General features: G+C 37.7%; 1 protein-coding gene across 8 annotated transcripts in view; it reads left to right on the top strand.

Annotated features, from left to right (window-relative positions):
* Positions 1–9,388: 9,388 nt before the first annotated feature.
* The window catches only part of atp2b4 (ATPase plasma membrane Ca2+ transporting 4), a 146,673-nt gene continuing 135,609 nt past the window's right edge, over positions 9,389–20,452 (top strand). For 3 of the 8 annotated variants that reach the window (XM_079857100.1, XM_079857107.1, XM_079857103.1), the window contains exons 1-2: positions 9,435–10,040; positions 11,304–11,390. The gene's annotated coding sequence lies outside the window, so the exon portion shown is untranslated. Of the gene's footprint in view, positions 10,041–10,602; positions 10,738–11,303; positions 11,391–20,452 lie in introns of those variants that run through there. The other 5 variants (XM_079857104.1, XM_079857106.1, XM_079857102.1 and 2 more) reach the window with 4 other exon arrangements.

The following is a 20,452-nucleotide window of genomic DNA, read 5'->3' as shown; positions in this document are numbered from 1 at the left end:
CTGTGTGTGTGTGTGTAAGTGTTTGTGGCTTGCATGCTAATGATGAGGCAGTGGTACCAAGCGTGGGAGAGAGGGAAAAAGGTCTAACACAGCCCACGTTGATGACGTTACTCAAGAGAGGCTTTGCAGCAGCAGAAACACAATTTCACACTTTCCTTTTAGGATTACAGATTTCAGAAAACATATCATAATTCAAACCAAATGTGTGGTACTGCAAACACATTTCACTTCAGCTGTAAAAACTGGAGGATTTAATTCAGAATTGACAAAAGTAATGATTGTTATTCAACAGTTTAGCCTGTCTCAACTGAGAAGAGCTTCAGGACGTCTTTTGAATGCAACAGAGAACCATCATGACAGAAACAGATTAATTCTCTTAGATCCTCTTATGTTTCAGTCTCAACCACTTCAAGATAAAGGTAGAAGATCATCCACGTGGAGAAACTATTGGGTCAGAAGTGGAGATGGTTGCCGTTTTACTGGTTTACTAGCACTAACAGTCACTTTTGTTTTCTGCAAGCTCATAAAATGAGAAATATGCTTGTCATAAATCACATAAAAAGTCTGTGCTTTTTCTTGACTGGAACATAATGACGGAAATAGTCTTGCACTCTTCTGTAGCTATAGTAACGCTAAAGTATCCAAATGCTTTGTTCTTGGCGTTCCATATAACATTCCTCTGAAAATGACAGTCATTATCAAAATGCTTCACAATTTCATATTATGGCTTGCAAGGTATCTCATCATATCTGAAGGATTTCTTATGTATATGCACAATGCAGTCAGATTGTCACTACTCATTTCATGAAATCAGTAAATTGGTAAAAAGCTTATGTTTATGGCGAACATAAATTTGTGATAAATCAACTACATGAAGTATGTCAATATGTCAATATTGTATTAAAAACGTATGAGCTAGTTTATGCTAATGGACAAAAGCAGGGGCATGACAATGCTGGTTGCGTGTGATGCAGTGCACTTGACGCTCATTGGAACTCTACTAAATTAGTCTTAATTAGAAAATTAGTCTCCAACACACTGTAATCACTCGCTCGTTTTCTGATCATAGTAGATTCACCTAAAAAGTCAATAAACTGAGGTAACTAATTAGTGTTTGACATCCTCACCAGAAATGACTCAGGAATATGTAATATAGGATATGATCATGTTTAAAGGTGGTGTACTGTGCAGAAGCTTATATCCAAGTGTCTCAGCATGCAGCATGTTTGGAAAAAGCTTTGTCAGAGCTGCACCACAGGGCTCATGTATTTCTGAGCCTCAAAATCACCCCGGCACCACATATAATTGTATTGCCAGCAGTGAAAGGTAAGAGCAACAATTCTGCCTACAGGCTGGAAAAAATATTCCTCTGAGGGTGTCACACTGTCTGTGGAGTCAAGTCAACCCTGGAGATGAGGAAAGATATTAAGTGAAAAAAAGAGACGCTTTACAGAAAAAGACAAGGTGCATTATGGGCTACTATAGACATTCTGAATAATGCGTTTAATCATAAATACATTATTTTGCCAGGCTAAATCAAAATGCATTCTGAGCTGTGTTGAATTGAATTGAGAATGCCTTTTTAAAGCTACACTGTGTAGGATTTTCTGTGTAGGATCTAGTGGTGAAATTGTTTATGACTACCAACTGAATATTACTTTCTAGCCCCTCCCATTCCGAGGGCGTTTTAACTCCTACGGTGGCCGTATTATTTCAAATCTGTCAGCAGTCGCGAGTAATCTCCCCCTCGCATTCGTCACGGTGCCACTGAGTGTAAAAACGCGAAAGGTGAAGCTTGAATTTCCAGGTATGTCCCTCTTTGGCTAATGTATTTTCAAGATGGAGGCACAACATGGCTGCCGCCATTCGAGCGACTCACTCGTATGTATTCTAAATGGCAGATTCTACGCTTACGAGAATACTTGATTAGTTGGTAGAAGTAATTACACATTAATGAGCACATATCATTTTGAAAGAACAAGGTTTTTTTTGCTAAGAATCAACTTAAAAAATTACACAGTGTAGCTTTAAAGTCCAGTTCAATTCCTGAATTTGAATTAAAGAAGCAAACAGAATTCTGTTCACATTTAAAGAATTAAAATGAATTGAAAATGAACTGAAAATTTTTTGACTTAGGGGAAAAAACGGAAACGTTTTTCTTTGTACAGATGACAACGTCAACAAAACGATCCCCGTTCACAAAGGTCTGTGAAAACGACTAATAACGCTGGATTATGCATGCCAGACAAGTAGTTGTCAATGTCACTTTGTAAAGAAAGACTACGCGCCTGCGCACATACGCATTCTTTTACTATGTGCAGTCGAGCCAAACACACATGCCTACACAAATTATAAAATCTATCATTTGTTTTGTCCGATTTTCATTCTAAGGATGTTAATCTTGACAATACTGTATTATTACTTGTTCTTCTATAGGTACATTTTATCTTCACAAAGCCAGAACCATTCACTGTAATCCCAATTTCAGAATGTTCTCCTCTGATATAAAGTCCCTTTATACTTCCTTTAAGAAAATGTAAAAACCTTTGAACACATAGGCTTCGAAAATATTTATCATCCTTGTGATGATTTCTGTATGCCCCCCCCCCCCACCTTCTTACTGTTAATATTGTGTAAACAGCTCCTTAATTTCATTGTGTTTTAGTTCTGTTTTCCTGTGTGACCTCATTTCTGTTTGATTCATGATTCCATTCACTTAATTATCTCATTTAGTCCGTGTTTCCAGTTTTGTTCAATTATTTGTCCGTTCACGTCTAGTTAAGTGGTTGTATTATGTTTCTCTCCAGTGATTTCCTGAGTTTTTAGTTTGTGGATTTAAATAAAAATAAAAAGGAAATGTTTCGATTTCCTGTTCGTTTGTTGTGAGCTGATTACAACCCATGACACATTTAATTGTAAGTTTTATTTTGTCAAGAACTTTGTCTTTGAATGTGGACTTGGGAAAAACAAAAACAAAGCCTTGAAGTTGAAAGGTTCCAGCTTTCTTTGTGGCCAATTCAAATTCCAAAAAAAAAAAAAAAAAAAAAAAAAAAAGCAATATAAATTCCAAAAAAAAAGCAATTTAAATTCCAACTCATAAACTGAAATAATGTGAATTTTGCACATTAAAGCAGTCTAATCTAAATATATTGACAATTATTGACAACATTTTTCTGTCCACATCTTTTATTATTATGCATTCTTTTTATTTTACATCCATCGGTTGTCATCTCATCACTAGATTTCATTTCTTCAGAAAAAAAAAGAAAAAAGAAAGAAAATCCCGGAAGGCAATCATTAAGAGGTCAAAGCATGCATAGCAAGTTTCAGGAGAAATATAGATTGCCTGTCAGAGTAGCCATGGAGACTCCTTGTTGCACGTGTTCTTGGGTGCGCACGCTCACACTCACACTCACACTCACTCCCACAACCCTCCCACTTATACATAGACAATTATAGACACTGTATCATCACAACCATTAGCTTAAACTGTCTTGAGTATTTACCTGATTGCTTAGGAATGATATGGCTGATAGTGAAATCTTCACATTGCAAGATATACTGTTTGAAAATGAAAATGCATTAGGAAAAAAATATGGTAACACTTTATGATAAGGTTCAATTCATTAGCATAAGTTAATGCTTCATGTTTCATTGAACAGCATGCTGTAAAAGTAGTGTCCATTATTTAATGTTAGCTGAAATATTACTGAATTGAGCATGAATAGCGTGTGATGAGGTGCACTAAATGCTCATTGTAACTGATAAGAGGTGGCTTCACAATTTAAGAAATTAGTCTCTGTCTGACACACTGTCCTGACTGTGGCTAATAACCTGCACATTTCAAAGCTTCAAATTTCTGCTCACGTTAAGCCAACTCATCTTAAAGTCAATGAACTCAAATATCAAAGTGCTAAATTCCACAAGTTAAGGCTGATGAGAACATATTTTGCAGGCCCACCCAAGTGCCCTTTCCTGCATGGTAGAATCACCAGTAAATATAAAATAAGAGTAAATGTGTAAAATCAAGAAATCCCCATTAGTGTGAAGTCCGCTAGATTCATAGCTGCCTATTAGTAGATAATTTGATTCAAAGTGACATACATTATTCATGTACGTACATCGATTGCAGCGACTCTCCCTCTGGAGAAACCTAGTATCAAGTGTTTAGCACATGGGAATAGTCCACACAGGTTCAGACCTTGATATCTTTCTTGTTCTCAAGTAACCCCTACTGAAATCTGCAGAGGTTGTGTTAGCAACCCACATTCACTATCCATCCCTGTTCACAATGGTATTCCAGTCTGTACATAAAACTGCAGAATGACTTATCACAATCAGAAGACTGTGGATAGCCGAGACTTTCATATGCAAACTGGAAATGAGAAAGGGTGTTAATGGAAGGAATTTTTAACCTTGGAGCTTTCACATAACAAGGATGACACACTTTGAGGTGAGGTGTTAATCTGAGCTGAAACCAGTGTGTGTGTGTGTCTATGTGCTTCACGCTGTGGTGCTTTAGAGTTAGGTGCATGAATTTGTCAGGCAAATAAATGTTGCCAAGAAGAACTGGTATGACTTTTTTTTTTGTAAGTATGGCAGTATATGGTACTTTTGAGGTTAGTTAAAAAACTGGAAGATAAATCTTTCCCCAAAAGCAAAAGTACTATACAAATAAAGACGGCAAATGTGTCAATATTTCCATGAAAACAGCTTATAATATGCATCCTGTCAGTGGGACTACAGTATGTTTACATTATGTAAACCCATTCAGTATGTGTTAAGTGCTGTTGAGAGTGATTTGATGGAAACTTTAGTTCCAAAGGCTGACAGGTCTGCCTCATCAACTAGCTGATCTAAAACAGAAAGAGCAGCTATACTGCATGCATTGTTCTGTAGACAGATATATATGTGAATCTAAAAAAAGGTTTAAGTAATGTTACATCTTAAGTAATGTTACATAATGTTACAACATACATAATGTTAAATGTTTAACCTTAGCTCTTCAAGTTTTGCCAGCTACAGTCAGACAAATTATGCCACGTGTGCATAGCAGAGGCAAAACCCTAACACCCAAGAGCCCTGTTTCCGAAGACTTCCTCTAGAGAAAATCATAAATAATAAAACAAACTACAGTGCGTTGGCACTGACAGATAAACAGTGAGCCTGCTTTCTGCAATCATCCATATACCTGACTCCATGTAAAATTTAACCCACTGACAAAACGTTTTGCCTATCTATTAATTTATTCAAACACATAAAAATGTATTCATACAGTGAATACACCTCATCTATGATGCACATGCATTTCATTTTCATATTTTTTTTTATTATTATTTCATAAATATTTATATATATTTTGGGTGGGGGATACTTTCCTGATACCTGTCTTTTATTATTATTGTTATTTCTTAGAAAGAATATTTAAACAAAATTGCTTATTATTATTGTTGTAGGCTACTTAATATTTGAAAAAGGTTTGTCTGTCTTTCTAATATTTTAACAAAAATTTCTTATTGTTTAAGAAAAACATTTGTTAAATAAAAGTCATGGAGTATAAAAAAATACATAAAACAGATTACATAGAGAAGACACCTGCAGACCCTCATGACTGTGTATTAAGGTCAGTAAGTCTCTTAAAATATCAGAATTTGACCTTGTGGCTGTAAAAAATATAAAAATGTAAAAAATATACTTTTAAAAGTACTTTAAAATTTATACTTTTACTTTACAAAAAAAAAAAATGTTGTTGAGAAATAATGGGCCTACCATGTATTGAGAATGTCATTAAAAAAATAGCCCATGGAGTCATTTAGTTTAAATATTATAATTTTAGATGGGCCCACTGAATGTTGCAAAAACAACAACAACAACAACAAAAAACACCAAGAGGACATCACGGTTGAAATGTAAAGTGTTCATTTCAAATATGTTCTCCTGTTCAGTACTCATGGCCCTACACTGTTACAGTCCATTTCCTTTCTCTAATCTTTGGCCAATGGGGATGTAAGAGCGTTTTATTTTTGTTTTGTTTTTTAACACACAAAGGAAAATTAAAAGTGAGAAAAGCCGTTAAAGCTTTAGGCGTTATCTCCCAGTCTGCAAGGAGACATCTCATTTACTGTTTGCCATCTCTCCGCAACATTAACATTTAAAAAGCAACCCTGACTATTTCTTCTCACTTCTAAAGATTTCCCCTTGTCTCTGGATAACGGCTTCCTCTGCCCTCGGACTTGCCTGCCGTTTTGAAACTCCCATAGCTTCCACATATCACAACAAACATGCATGCAATACTTTTATTTTCATATCTGGATTACTTAAATATCTACAAAATTGTTTCTTAAACAGCTCCGATCAACACATTTGTCTTTTGGGTGCTTTGATAGTGCAAGGAAAAGCAGGCTGTTTATTGGAGAGATCTGTTTAAAAGACTCCATTACAGAGATGAATATCATTACTATAACAGAGTGAGGACTGTTTGTCCTAATTGTTTACTTAATTGCCCTTGCAGTGCTGGTTCATGAGACCTAAAAGAGGCAAGACTATTTTTGTGGCACAGCTGAGATGAACCATAAGGTTCGGATGAATCATCTTATAGCCCATTAGCAGTGACGGTTCATACATCATAAAGAAAGCATTGCGCTCGTCACTTTAAACAACATCTTTGACCATCTGCACAATGTAGCTTCTCTGTAGCAGTCATTCATCATCATCCATTCCGTGTGTTTGGTAGGAGGACAATCAACGGTTTATTCTTCATTCTCCAGCCTTCTGCCACACTGCTGCCACAACACCACTTGTATCAAATGTAAATATGCCATTCTGCAGTCAGATCCTTGAGTTATAGGAGTAAAAATGAGGCACACAGTATCCTTTGGGATGTCTCCCCATTCGCTTCACACCATACATGTCAAGTTTCTGCTCTCCAGGAAGGAACATTTTGGGAGTCTACACTTTCTTAATGTAGTCCTTCAGATCTGTCGACACCCTGCATGGGTAAATACTGGTATTTAAATAGCCTTCAGCAAGGATGTGAAGTGTAAACAAACAAACAACAGAAAACCAAATACAGCCAGATAATTTAAGATGATTTAAAATTATACCATTGAAGGAACACTGATATTAGTTCTGCAACTTGTTATTCGGCCATGTGAACGTTTGAGCGGTGCCTCAAGATGCATGAGAAGAGGATTACGACACATAGTTTTAGTTCGTGTTAGCGTCTAAATAAATGATGACTGCACAGTTACACAACTGATGTCGCAACATCATCAGCATCGGGGACCTAATCTTATAACATGATCAAAAGTAAACGTCCGTGCACCAATTTAACATTTCAACCTTTTGGTTTTCATCAGGGCTGAAAGGTTCAAATTTGTTGGTTGCCATGTTGGATCCATGTTGGTTGCATTGAGGCCGACATCTCTACCTGACATGGGACATGGCCTAAGGGACTGTTTCCACAACACCGTTTTCAACTAAAAACGTAAAACGTTTAATAAACGTTCGTTTACATGACAACAGCATTTTGGGTGCCTGAAAACACAAACTTTTGAAAACGGGTTTCAAAGTGCAAGTTTTTGAAAATAATACAGGGTTTTTAGTCGTTTTCGCGGATCCGTGTGAATGGGGATAGTTTTTACAATGGTGAATTATTTACAAATACATATTTATGTGACATTCAGGTGAGTATCTGCCCTGCCCTATCTAGTATGTTTCAATCTGTTAAGCATCAATAGCGCTTTTATTTCAGAAAGGCAGAGGTTTTCCTTTTCTAAGGATTACAGCTTTCTATGTAAACTAAACAGTGGCAATCACACTATAATTGTGAAGCTCATAAGGCCTCAGCCTCATTATATAGATGCAACAGTCACAGAACTGTCCAGGGAATAAAAACATCTATGAAATCTCAAAAGACATGGTGCAGTCACCCTTGAGTATGCAATAATGATAAAATGATAGGTAACCATGGCTGCCTAACAGTAATGGGCCACCTGTGGGCTACTGGTTCAGTGAGGAAGCCGGAATGAGCTTAGTTTCAAAATACTGACGAGATCACGTCTGGACAAAATAAAATGATTTTTGTTAACCACTATAGGCCTGTTTGACAACAGTTCTCTTGTATCATGCTACAATTAGTCACACAAGAGAGGTGTGAAATGTTAGAAAACTTTAAACCCTATTCTCATTTTCAAATAAGTAGTTTAAGCAGACACCAAATAGACAGTATTTCCAAAGCCCAAATATTGTGTTGAAATAAACAGACTAAAACCTAGGATTTTCACGTGCTATCGGAATTATCGTAAATACAATTTTCCTAGTTAAAAATTGGACATGATGAACGCCCTCTCAAGACGTATTTACCACTGGGAATCTAAGTTTCTGAGTTGGGCGAGCCATAAACTTTAAACATGGCGGAGGGGAGAACGATTGCTGATTTTCCACAACAGCTACATCGCCTATATTGTCATTAAAATATAGTGCAAATTTGAATAATCGTTTTAAGTGTATTGTTTTATACACAGCAAAAATAGCCTATATTTGACAGAAATTCCAAAATTGTCAGCCATCTGACTATCTAGACAGCGCGGTGAATGTTTGGTTGTCAATGACTAGAAAAAATTCCAATAAATGGGCAAGAATAAACCTGGTGTCCTCCATGTTCTTTGCGACAAGTAGGCCTACATGAATCCGACGAGCCTGTAATCACAACTTAAGATGTGGGAAGTAGGAAATTTTCAATAGCACATGAAGGCATCATTGCTTTTAGTCCTTATTTTGCATTTGTATTTAATAAATGGCAAAACAGCTTAAGATGCATTTCCGCCATCTAATGGACTGGAGTGAAATTAACTTTGAAACCGCAATACAAGTTGCTATTTAGGCTACTACAACATCAAGCACATACACACCCATCCTTCTGGTAGTTGTAGTCCTTCTGTAAACGTGTTAGCACCTTCATTAAACAGTTTTAAAAAATAACATTTTAAGTAGGGTTTATGGAGACTATGATATTAATTTATTTACGCCTCTTTACGTAGTGTCAGTCACAAACTTTTTTCATAAACTCAAAACCATCATCAAAAAAAGAATATAAAAATAAATACAAATTCCTGGCTGGAAAATCCAAATCATCTTCTGATTGTCAGGTCTACAAATTGAAGAGCTCTATTTAGTGACACCGCTTGCTTTATGATTGAAGCCTGGTGGCTTTTCAACTTTTTGTATATAATTTCAATCACGTATACAAATATTTCTGTTCCACGCACTATTTATAATTAACCCGTCTAGCAAGTCGAGGTGTTGGGAGTTCTAGGATCTGACCATTCATTTGCTTCAATTTTCCTTGTGATCCACCTTAAATGACTGATCCCACACAAGTCCCTCCCTCTCCGCCGCAGCTCTCCCAACCCTCAGACTGAATCTCTATCTCCCTCTTTCGATTTCCAGCCACGGCAACCAGTGATTGAAACTGTCTTTTTCGTTGCGCGGTGAAAGGTTGCGTTTATCCGCACTTTTCCCGGCGGTTAAACGGGGGGCAACAAATAGAGCAGTTAACACGTAGAAAACAAGATTGAAAACCAAACAAAACTTGGATCTGTAGCGTTTGCGTTCCGTAGCCAAAGCGGAACATACCTCAATCCCTCTTGTGATTATTTCCTCTTTTCTCTGTACGAGAAAAGGCTGTTGGATTGGGTTCGAGCAGACGGGCTTCTTACTTTTCAACGACGTGATATAAGAAGTTTATATGTTTTCAGCCTAAACGCGGAGGTCACATTTTACATGTAGGAAAAGCGACTAATTCCATCCTGCTGGCTGACTGGCACCAATTCTAAAGTTAGTTTCCAGATGCAGAGTAAACAAACACGGTTCGCAAGCGACGAAAGACATTGCCTATCCGTGCAAGTGTTTACTTAAGAGACCTTTTGCGTCTTCAATCTTTGGGAGTTTTGAGGAGAGGGCTTGTTTCTCGATGCACTGAACGAGGAGGAACGTCCCATGTGCGGCTTTCACTCTTTCTGACAACCCTTCAGCCTGAGGTAGGTTTGTTATTTTTCCTGTTTTATTTTACTCACTTTGATTTTTCTGTCCACAGGTGTGCGCGTGCATGTTCCATCTTGCAAACGGTCATTCAGAGCCGCGCCGTGTTTGTTCACGAGACATTTTTTTTTTTTTTTGCCTGTTCCAAGTATTCATTTCTGCACAGCTTTTCGGTGAAAAATGTAATCGTTTACAGTTTTTACGTTACTTCAACTGTGAAAATAATTTTTTTTTGGCATTCCAGTAACGCATATAACTGTCTATTACATGTAAACCCTACGCTTAGTGTTCACGATTTTGTTATTTATGTATGTATTAGCGCATTTTTTGTACCATTTCACAATCATTGATGTCAGCGCAGTAATTTAACGTCGAAGTGTGCACGTTTCGCACTACTAGCTAATATGGTCTTTTTAATTGCCATACATAAACGGGTACATTTCATGTAAAGTGTAAAGAGGCTCTCTAGCTGATTGATAAAGAGGTAATCAGTCGATCCATCTGACGTCACCCCCTTGGGTAACGTCCACCGCGCCTCTCTCGCGCCTCTCTGGGTGTGTCCTCGCGCTATTGCGTCGAAGGGGAAACCCTGCAATTTGTTCTCTGTGAGGAGCTTCGATTCCCTGTCCTGTGAGGAGAACAAAACATTCCCATTTGTGTCAGAAAGAGAAGAACACAAGGCACATAGGCTTTCTGGTTGGTGTTATGTTCAAGTATGAATGTTAAGTGAAGATTCGTGTGTGATTATCAACGTCAGCTTCAGGTGTCCTGTAACCGTTAGCCTCAGCAGCCTGAGGGGAATATAAACTGTCAATTCGCCTCAGTCAACATTGACTTCGATTGTATGTTTTCTCATACAATGTGAGTGAACCTGAGGCTGTCATTCTGACTAACATTTGTTGTGTTTCACAGAATAAAGTAAGCCAAATCTGCTTTGAACGACATTTGGCGAAATTATTTCGTTTATGGGTGAACTATTCGACGTACAACTGATATTTTGAATTATGCGTAAACCGTACTCTCTCGAGGCCCTCTTGAGGGCGAGGGCGTCTGACCCTCAAAAAGGTCAGGTTATGTTTATCGTTTGAAACGCACGTAATCTTGTCCCACCGGCGTAACGTTAATGTAATTTTGAAGATGTGGATGGTTTCTGTGGCTAATAGTCCTGTGTGACACATCCTAGCAGTTAGTTTACCAGGTTACATTTACAAAGTCTACTTGTGTGGAACGGGAAAGCCACCTTATTGTTTTACTTCCCACAGGTGATGTTCGCGAGCTAATCTTCTGCTGGTGTGAGGACGATTTATTTTGTGGACATTTTGTGCTCGCAAAATAACCAAAAGAGAAAGGTCAGTCATTATGAAATATGCTGTGATCATTTTTAAAGCTTATCCCTGTAGATCCACCATAATCCAGGAGAATTCAATCCATGACTAAAGGACTGTTGTTAACCAAATGAGAGTGATTGAAACTCACATAGATCAAGGTGTCATCCGATAGATCTGCAAACAGTGCGTTCTTTCCGTGTTCAAACGTGGAGCGTTGTGTGTGTTTGCACAGATACAGCTCATTTTCCATGATAATGTATTAGTAATTATGAATAACCAGCTCGAGGTCATCAGTAAGCAGATATCACAGCCGAACAATACCACTTGTGTACGAGTTCATGTGTGAGTGGGTGTGCTTGTGCATGCTTTAAACTTTACATAACCTGCAGGGTGGGGGTGTTTGGAGCTATCGAGAAGTTTTCTTCTCTAGTGATTACTCCAGCCGACTGATGCAATTTATTGTTGTGCATATCAAGCTGTTTACCCTGCAGAGCATCTGTTCCCTCTAATTAGGGGGAGAGTTGTACTGTTCAGCCTTCCTCCTCAGACATGATCATGGGCGCTGTTGGTAACATCAGCCTGTACCGTGACTCAGGTCTCCATGGTGTGAATACTGGCTATAAATGGGATAGCTCAGGGCTCCAGAATAACATTTGAGAGCAGCAGCACCGGTGCCACTAAGTTCTACAGATGGTGGTGCCAACACCTGATTTTGAAGGAGGGGGGAGGGGGGGTTATTAATCATAAAAGTTGTTTTTTTTTTTTTTTACATTAATAAGTGCAGTAACTAATAATATTACAATAATAAGACAATAGTTTGTCTTAGAAAGGCATATTTGACAGCAAAGCTCTGAACTTGAGTTGAGATGCTGATAAAATTAACTTGTTTTTCCTGGCATAAAACGAGGGGGAGGTGGTAAAATCCTGATCACGGCTGAAGAAAACACTTTTTACAAGCATTTATTTTAGGTACTTTAAAATTAAGATAGATAGATTTTTTTTTTTCTGTGCAAATTATATCTTCACAAAATTACGCAAATGCACAAGTGAACTTGAACTAAGTTACATGCCATTCAGAATGATTCATGTTGTGGACACGCCACACGCTCTTCCTGGAGCAATGGCAACTAAACCCAGATAATTCACAATGTTTTATTACACTGTTGTTCTTTTTATAATATTGCCGTTTGAGCTGCGCACGCTAAAGATGATCACCGCACGCTTTACTACAGCTTTAATTCTTAACCAAATGCATCCTATATGAGATAAATCAGATATAGATGGGTCTACACAAAATAAAATATTACAACTTACATTTGCTCAAAACAAAAGGATGTTAATGCACACGCAAACTTAGTTGCTCTTAAAACACGCATGAACATGCTTAATCGATTGTTTTAGGGGGAGTTGGGGGAGGGGCATTTTTTTAGACAATTGTTTTTACATTTATCTCTCCTAAATGTTTGCTCACTCGTTGCGATTTTACAATGGGGTAATTTTGTTGTTAAGAGTTAATGCAACACATGGAAGCTTGATTTCAATCTTTGAATTAAATTGAAAAAAGTAGCACAAATAAATACAATAGAATAAATATACAAATAAAGAGAAATAAAAAGAAAAGATTTTGGGTAGGTCTAACACGTATTAAAAAATTCTACAGAAACTGAATAAAGTAATATGTAAAATAACACTGGATAGTCTTTTAGTCCTGACTAAATTAAATACATAGGCTATTAATCCTGATTCCTTACAATTAAAGCTATCTTTTGTTGTTTTGACAACAAAATTAATGATAGACACATATGGCTGCTATCACTTTAAGAACTAGTGCACGGATCCATTACGGTTTCATTATACTGTCTGTCACACTGTCACAAGCGTTATGCTTATTTAAGACATAACCGACTGTCTTTACGAGGTTACTCACCAAGACCAGAGTTTTGACTTCGTTTTTTGATCGTTAAAGCGATATAATCCGCGAAAAAGAACTTTTGTTACTGGCAAGCTGTTTGTGAGGCGGCTTTAGGCTACTGTATGTATGCACGCAAAGAAAAATAGTACTGAATAGTTTAAAATTGCTTGAAACTGGTAAGACTTAAAAAGATGAAGTACCTAAAATGATAAACGTTAGTTATGATGCAATGCTGGCCCGATTGTGCAAGTGACAATTCCGCCATGTCCCGAGTCCCGAAAAACGTGTCCTGTGTGGATTAATTTACTCATACAACCTACATCCTAAAGTGAATCAATGTTTGCGTGAATTTCCCGCATTATAAGTGAGAGACCTGCGGGAATAATTAAAATTATGCGCAATACCCGCAATCCCACGTCAGAATTTGAGCCCTGCATGTGGAACTCTCGTAGACTTTTAACACGTTTTCTGCACGAACATCTGACTGTACACAAATTACATATCAGAAATAGTGATGCAGTAAAACCTTTTTTTACTCACAGTGTTGCGCCGTTCCTGTCGGATCCAATATAAGAAGGCACAGCATAGTTTTTTTTTATTTCAGTCTCTGCAAATCCACCGTGAGAAGGCAAAGCCAGTATTGTATTGCTGCTTGTTCTCAAAACAGTCCAGGGCTCCAGACTGCAAATATTTATTTAGGTCGCGCTGGCGCGACCACAACTTTGCCGAGCAATTTAATGCAAACAAAATGAAAGTGGAACGAAAATGCGTTACTCATTTATGCTTCACGGACCGTTTATTAGTTCGGACCAATAATAGACAGCACTATGGCAAGCTGTTTTAGCTTAAATTGTACCCAGCGTTACTCGTCGTAATTGCATTTTTACTTGTAAGAATTAAATTTGAGAGCTCTACAATTCAATTCTTACTAGTAGCAATTACAATTAGAGAGCTCTCTCATTCAATTCTTACTAGTAACAATTCCAATTAGAGAGCTCTACAAATGAATTTTTACTAGTCATATGTCTCCATTGACTTCCATTCATATTTAATAACGGAGCTCTACAATTGAATTGTTACTTGTAAGAATTCCAATTAGAGAGCTCTTCAATTGAATTGTTACTAGGGATGCAAATTATCGATTAATTCATTAATCATTAATTGATTGACCTTATCGGTCGATTAACGATTAACTGATAAGCGGCTATTTTCCTGAGAATGTAAATTTCTCACGGTATCAATAGTGTCTTTAACATAAAAAGCAAAATATTGCTTATAGGCTACTGAATAAAAATGCATGTTATATTGCTCAATTTATGTTTTATTGTAACAGTTGGGATACGGTACAGATAATGACATTCATGTAGTTTAACAAAAATTATCTACAGAAAATTAAAATACATAAAAAATAATTGTGCACTGGCTCACCTGTTGCATGTGAAACATTAAGCAACATAAAATAAATTTTACATAAAAATCTATATGGGTAGGTTTAGCCTACAATATTAAGCCTACATATAATAATCTATCTGGTAAACTACTTGAATGAAAAACTTGAAACATTAGCAGCAGCACTTATAATCCCCCTTGGTGTGAGAAAGGTAACAGTAAGATTACTAGACCTGGAAACTTCAAATATAGAACTGAACACAACTTAAATCATCCCTGAGGAAGGTGACAGTAAAATTAGAGGGCGTCCCTCGTTTACACTGTCAGTGAAATGTGACCAAATAAACTAATGAAGTAATTGTAACTTAAAAAATGTGAGTTAATTTAACTTAAAATGTTTTGTAATATCAATTATTTTGTAGTAATTATACACATAGTATATTTAAGTTCAATGTACTAAGCAAGTTAAATTTGTCAATTGATTTATTTTTAATTTGTTAAACTAGAAAATAAAAAAAAAGCAAATAAACGTACATTCATACAATTGTATGTTTTATTTCAATTCAATTCCAAATTTTCATTTGAAATACAACAAAACTTGAATTTTCCATGCCCTGAATACATTTTCCTCAAACATGAAAAGTAAAACTAGTTTGTTTTAACAAATTTGCATATTGTTAAGCATATGAACAGTCTATCTCAAATTGCACCAAAACTATATGGTTTGTTTACACTCATGAGTTCACAATATTATCAGTATTTAATTTTGGGTGCCAGCTCAAATTTACCCAGGCTGAGCATTACCTGCTGAATACAATTAATTGTTTTTCATACAGTGAGGGTAGTCCAGGGCGTAAATCAGTCCGAGAAAAGGACACAGAAGGCCTGAGGTTGGTCAGTTCATCCATCACCAAACATCCTTCCAAATCTATCCTCACTCTAGATGGGTTTAGCTGAGGACTTTCTTGATCACCGCAGAGGACTCTCACTGGAGTTTGTCTGTATGAGTCCTTGTCAGCTACATCCTAACAGAGGAAGAAAAAGATAGACAAATACATTATCATGTCAGATGATTCTGTTGTCAAATATTCAAAGCCATATGCTGCATTCACGCCATGTCGTATTACTGTAATTCCAAGATGACAAAATGTGATGTTGTACTCTGAGCCGTTCATGTTTTTTGACTGGGAATTATGCATTTTAAAGGCAACACTATCCACGGCTAAATGAATCAGCAGCAGTAGGGTGGTACATTGGTCACGTGGTACAAGTAGGAGCTCTCAGAATTACGAGTTCTACGAGAACGGGAGCGCATTTTTACAAGCTGGAATCTCATAATTATGGTAATTACAACATGGCGTGAATGCACCTATACATACCTGGTTTACTGTAGAAAGAGCTGGCCATTGAAGTACCATCAGGCTGATGTCAAAGCTTGTCGTTGACAACTTTTCTGTGAGGAGCAAACATTAAAGTTATAGTCTTTATAATGGCACCTGACTTTATGGTTAAGTGTAATTGTGCACTGTGCAGTGTGCAGATGAATACACTAATCAGCCTCAGAACAGGTCTCAGTAAACCAACATGAACAGGAGTTTTGGTGTGAACGGCAGGATAAGCTGAACATTGTGCATAAAGTGATTTTAAATGTACATACATTTCAGATGTAAACAAGGAAATTGTTCTGTTCATGTACAACTTACATGTTTGAGCCTGTAATGTTTAAATAGATGTGCTCTCTTTTCACAGAGAATGAGGGCAATACTTGCAGGTCCAAAAAGCACTCTTGACCTGCAACACAAAGCAAGATCTGTCATTAAAGCTACACTGTGTAGGATTTACTCCCATCTAGCGGTGAAATTGTATATGACTACCAACTGAATATTACTTTCTAGCCCCTCCCATTCTGAGGGCGTTTTAAGTCCTACGGTGGCCGTATTATTTCAAATCTGCTGGCAGTCGCGAATAATCTCCCCCTCGCATTCGTCACGGTGCCACTGAGTGTAAAAACGCGAAAGGCGAAGCTTGAATTTCCAGGTATGTCCCTCTTTGGCTAATGTATTTTCAAGATGGATGCGCAACATGTCTTCCGCCATTCGAACGACTCGCTCGCATGTATTCTAAATGGCAGATTATACACTTACGAGAATACTTAATTAGTTGGTTGAAGTGATTACTCATTAATGAGAACATATCATTTTGAAAGAACAAAGTGTTTTTTGCTAAAAATCAACTTCAAATATTACACAGTGTAGCTTTAAGAGGGCTATGAACTTAAGTAAAACAGTAGTACATGCATCCATATGTTTTTGTATTCATCGCATTAATTAACTTTAACTTACTCTTTCGATCAATAGCCGTGTCAAAATAAAATGTGGTCTTAAATTATTGTACTCACCACCATTTTCGCGCCGCGATCCTCGCGGGGGTTTGCCGCCGGCCAGACATTCAAACAGTGACACTCTCCGTCTCAACAACAGCTCCTCCAGAGAAAAAGAAACAGTAGGAAGGAAAAGACAAAAAACGTACGTCGAACTCGCTGGTCAGGGTTTCAATCGCGGCGATGTCCGCTGCACGCGAATGAGAAATCTAACGTTAGCTAGCTAAAAAACACAAACACTGATCTTCACTGCTCACAAACGACTCTCGAGGAAAACAAAGAAACGATAAAAAGGTAAATGTTGGGGAAAATGTCCATAACAGCTCCTTGAATTCAAACACACCACGACAAAATGGCGTTACCTGACTCGCAGCATCAAACCACTGTGTGGAAGGCGTGGTCAGGAGAAAAACTTCTCCTAGAATTTGAGTCTAACTTACATATTCAAATTATGTCCATAAATTAGTAGAATCTACTTATATTTTATTAGTAATGCTATCAAACTTAAATAATTTAATTCAATTGTAATTAAATTCTTTATTAGATATAAAATCCGGGCTAACAGTGCAAGCACTCCCATTCAAAAGGCAATTTGACCGAAAACGAAATACGGTCAAACTTAAAAGTGGCGTTTCCATTCTGCTTTTAAACGAAAGTTTGCCTTGGGTAGATTAACAAAAAGACCCTAGGTTGCATTTTGGCGAGAGTTATCCTTTAAGTCAGCATAAATTTCTTCATTGTGGTAATGAGAATTGCAGGGAGTGATTTGAAGTCACCGTTGGGAATTGATTGGATTGTTGGATGGATCTTGGTTGTTTGCTAATTGCTGAGATCTCATGTGTGTGACAGTCAAGCGGCAACCTCCCCGTCTCTCTCTTGAAACCAACACGAAAGTGAGTTAAACTGCAATTCATTAACTGACCGCTTGGCCTGGCTGCAGAAGTGAGTCAAATCTGTATCTCCCTCATGTTAAAATTACCAACTTTACAGCAGAAAAAAACATGTTTACAGCCTGGTTCTCTCTGTGGCTTTGGTCTATACAGCTAATTTTGCCCTTCATAACAACTGTGAGGGGGGTGAATTTTTTTATAACTCATCCGTTTAGTTGATTAATATTTAAATTTAAGGGTGTGGCCACTTGAGTGACAGGTGGATTCCCGCTGATGTCAATGCTAGCCGTTTGTCTGCTGTTACTAGCCGTCACTTCACCTCAGCAAATGTTAGCTGCTGAACTTGCCTTCTCTGCAGTGTTTGTGCTTTTTTTCGGGATTATTTCATACAATTTAATACTTGGGTACAAAGCCCACGTCTTTGGATTCCGTCGTTATCGTTCGAGTATCGTTTGAGAGAACAACCAGCGCTGTATTTCAGTTGTTTTCCTCTGTGAACATGCACTAATGGATGTCTGACAATTTCGTTGCTTTTTGGGGTTTTCAAATTTAAAACGTCAATAAAGGCTCGTTCGTTCTGCTCTCACGGAACAGATTGATTATATGCTTATGTACCGTCAGATGAAATCATGCAGGCGTCGGCGCTTTCTCCGTCCGTGCAATAAATGCACATCCATGAATGAGCGCGGATTTTCTAGCGCATTTACTTGCACTTCAAAGGCAATATATCTATGGTTTAACGGTTTAACCCATTTGAGAGGCGGCCAAAATCAGAATTTAAAATGGACTGAATAAGCTCTCTACGAACTTGAGCGATGCCGCGCTGTCGGACCATGAAAGAGTGACTGACATGTATGCACATAAATCACTGTCACACACAAACACTCGAAGTAATACACAGTCTCACTTGTAGCCATGTATTTTAACTATTAAAATATTTCAAAGGGCAAAAACAGGAACTTTTAATTGACTTTACATCATCAGCTAACTCGATCACGTCGAGCTAGGTGATTTCAGATAGCCAGGCTCATATCTATGGCCAGGCTCCTCAGTCAGCTCCACTCACGCCCCGCCTGTTTGCCTATTTTCTGTTATCCGGGAGTGACGCAAGGCCAAGATGGCGACGGACGGCTCCGCCCACTTTAGGCTTCAAAAATGCTCTTCAGAAACCTACGGGTGACGTCACGGACACTACGTCCATATTTTTTTACAGTCTATGGTGACAGTTTACTGGAGGAGAGCAATCATTGTCCCTCATTTGTGCACTTATCAAAATAGATGAGATGTCATTACAAGCGGTAGAAGTTATTTTGATTAAAGATTACAAGGGCACATGAATGTGTTAGCACATGCGTTGCTAACACAATGCTAAATCATAAATCAGATGTATGTACAATAACATTGCGATGTCCAGCAATCGATTTAAATAGTACATTGGGTTTAATTTGTCATTTAATGAGGTCTAATACATGTTGTTAGTGGTGGGAATTTTCACGTGAGTAAATACATAGATCTGACTATTTTAAGCGTGCATTTAAATGGTCCAGTGGCAGAACTTTTGCCAAGCGTGTCAGAGGTTCTGGGTTCTAATCTGCACTCATATAGGTTATGAGGTTACCGATTATGTTTATCAGTGGTTGTATATCAGGCAGGGACATGTTTGCGTGCATTTTGTTTTGTAATTTCACCGGAACGAATAGAGAGTCTCCACAATAGATTGAAGCGCGCGTCCGAGTGAAGACTGAGCACGAGCCACAAGAGAATACAGTATCTGCGCCACTGATCACAGCGGCAACGAGCACTTTGATCACTTGATTTCAAAAACAACACATTTCAGCGCTAGATCGCCTCTTATTTAACAAACAAACTAAATGAATGCTCTGCTAGTTAACTGGAGATGTTTTATTTATTTGTATTGGTACATTCGTGCCGCAAGATGTTTCAAAAGTAGTGGGGACAATATCGACCTTAGCAAAAAGTGGTGGGGACATGTCTCACCCGTCCCACCCGCAAATTACACCTATGGTTTTGTTAGATTCACCTGTTATTATGTAAAGCAAAAACACAGAATGGGCAAATAAACCTGCAATGAAAATATTAGGGCTGTACTCAATCAAAGAAAATCTTGGTCGACTGAAATCCTGAAATTTTCGACTAAAAATCGACTAAAATCGACTAAAAATGACGTTAGAAAAAAAAACGTTAAATTAATTAGATGCGCACTGTGCGCAGTACTTGGTAGCCTTGTTGTCCGCCTAAATGAATTATAAATAAACATAAACAACTAGTAGGCTATTTGCAGTATATTAAATCGTTTTTGACCTAATTATTTTGCACTGAAATGAGTCTGACACTCGAGTCTGTCAGCTCTGACAGCGCTGCATCACGTGCACCTGCACATTTAGACAATTATTTTTGTCATATGTTATAATAATAAGTTATAACTGTCAGACACTATCATTTCACCGTGCATGTCCTCGCACCGAGCGAGGCTGAACATGAGCTCAGCTTC

The sequence above is a fragment of the Squalius cephalus genome, assembly GCF_949319135.1.
Source record: "Squalius cephalus genome assembly, chromosome: 22".
Lineage (NCBI taxonomy): Eukaryota > Metazoa > Chordata > Actinopteri > Cypriniformes > Leuciscidae > Squalius > Squalius cephalus.
This window is presented reverse-complemented; position numbering and strand designations above follow the sequence as displayed.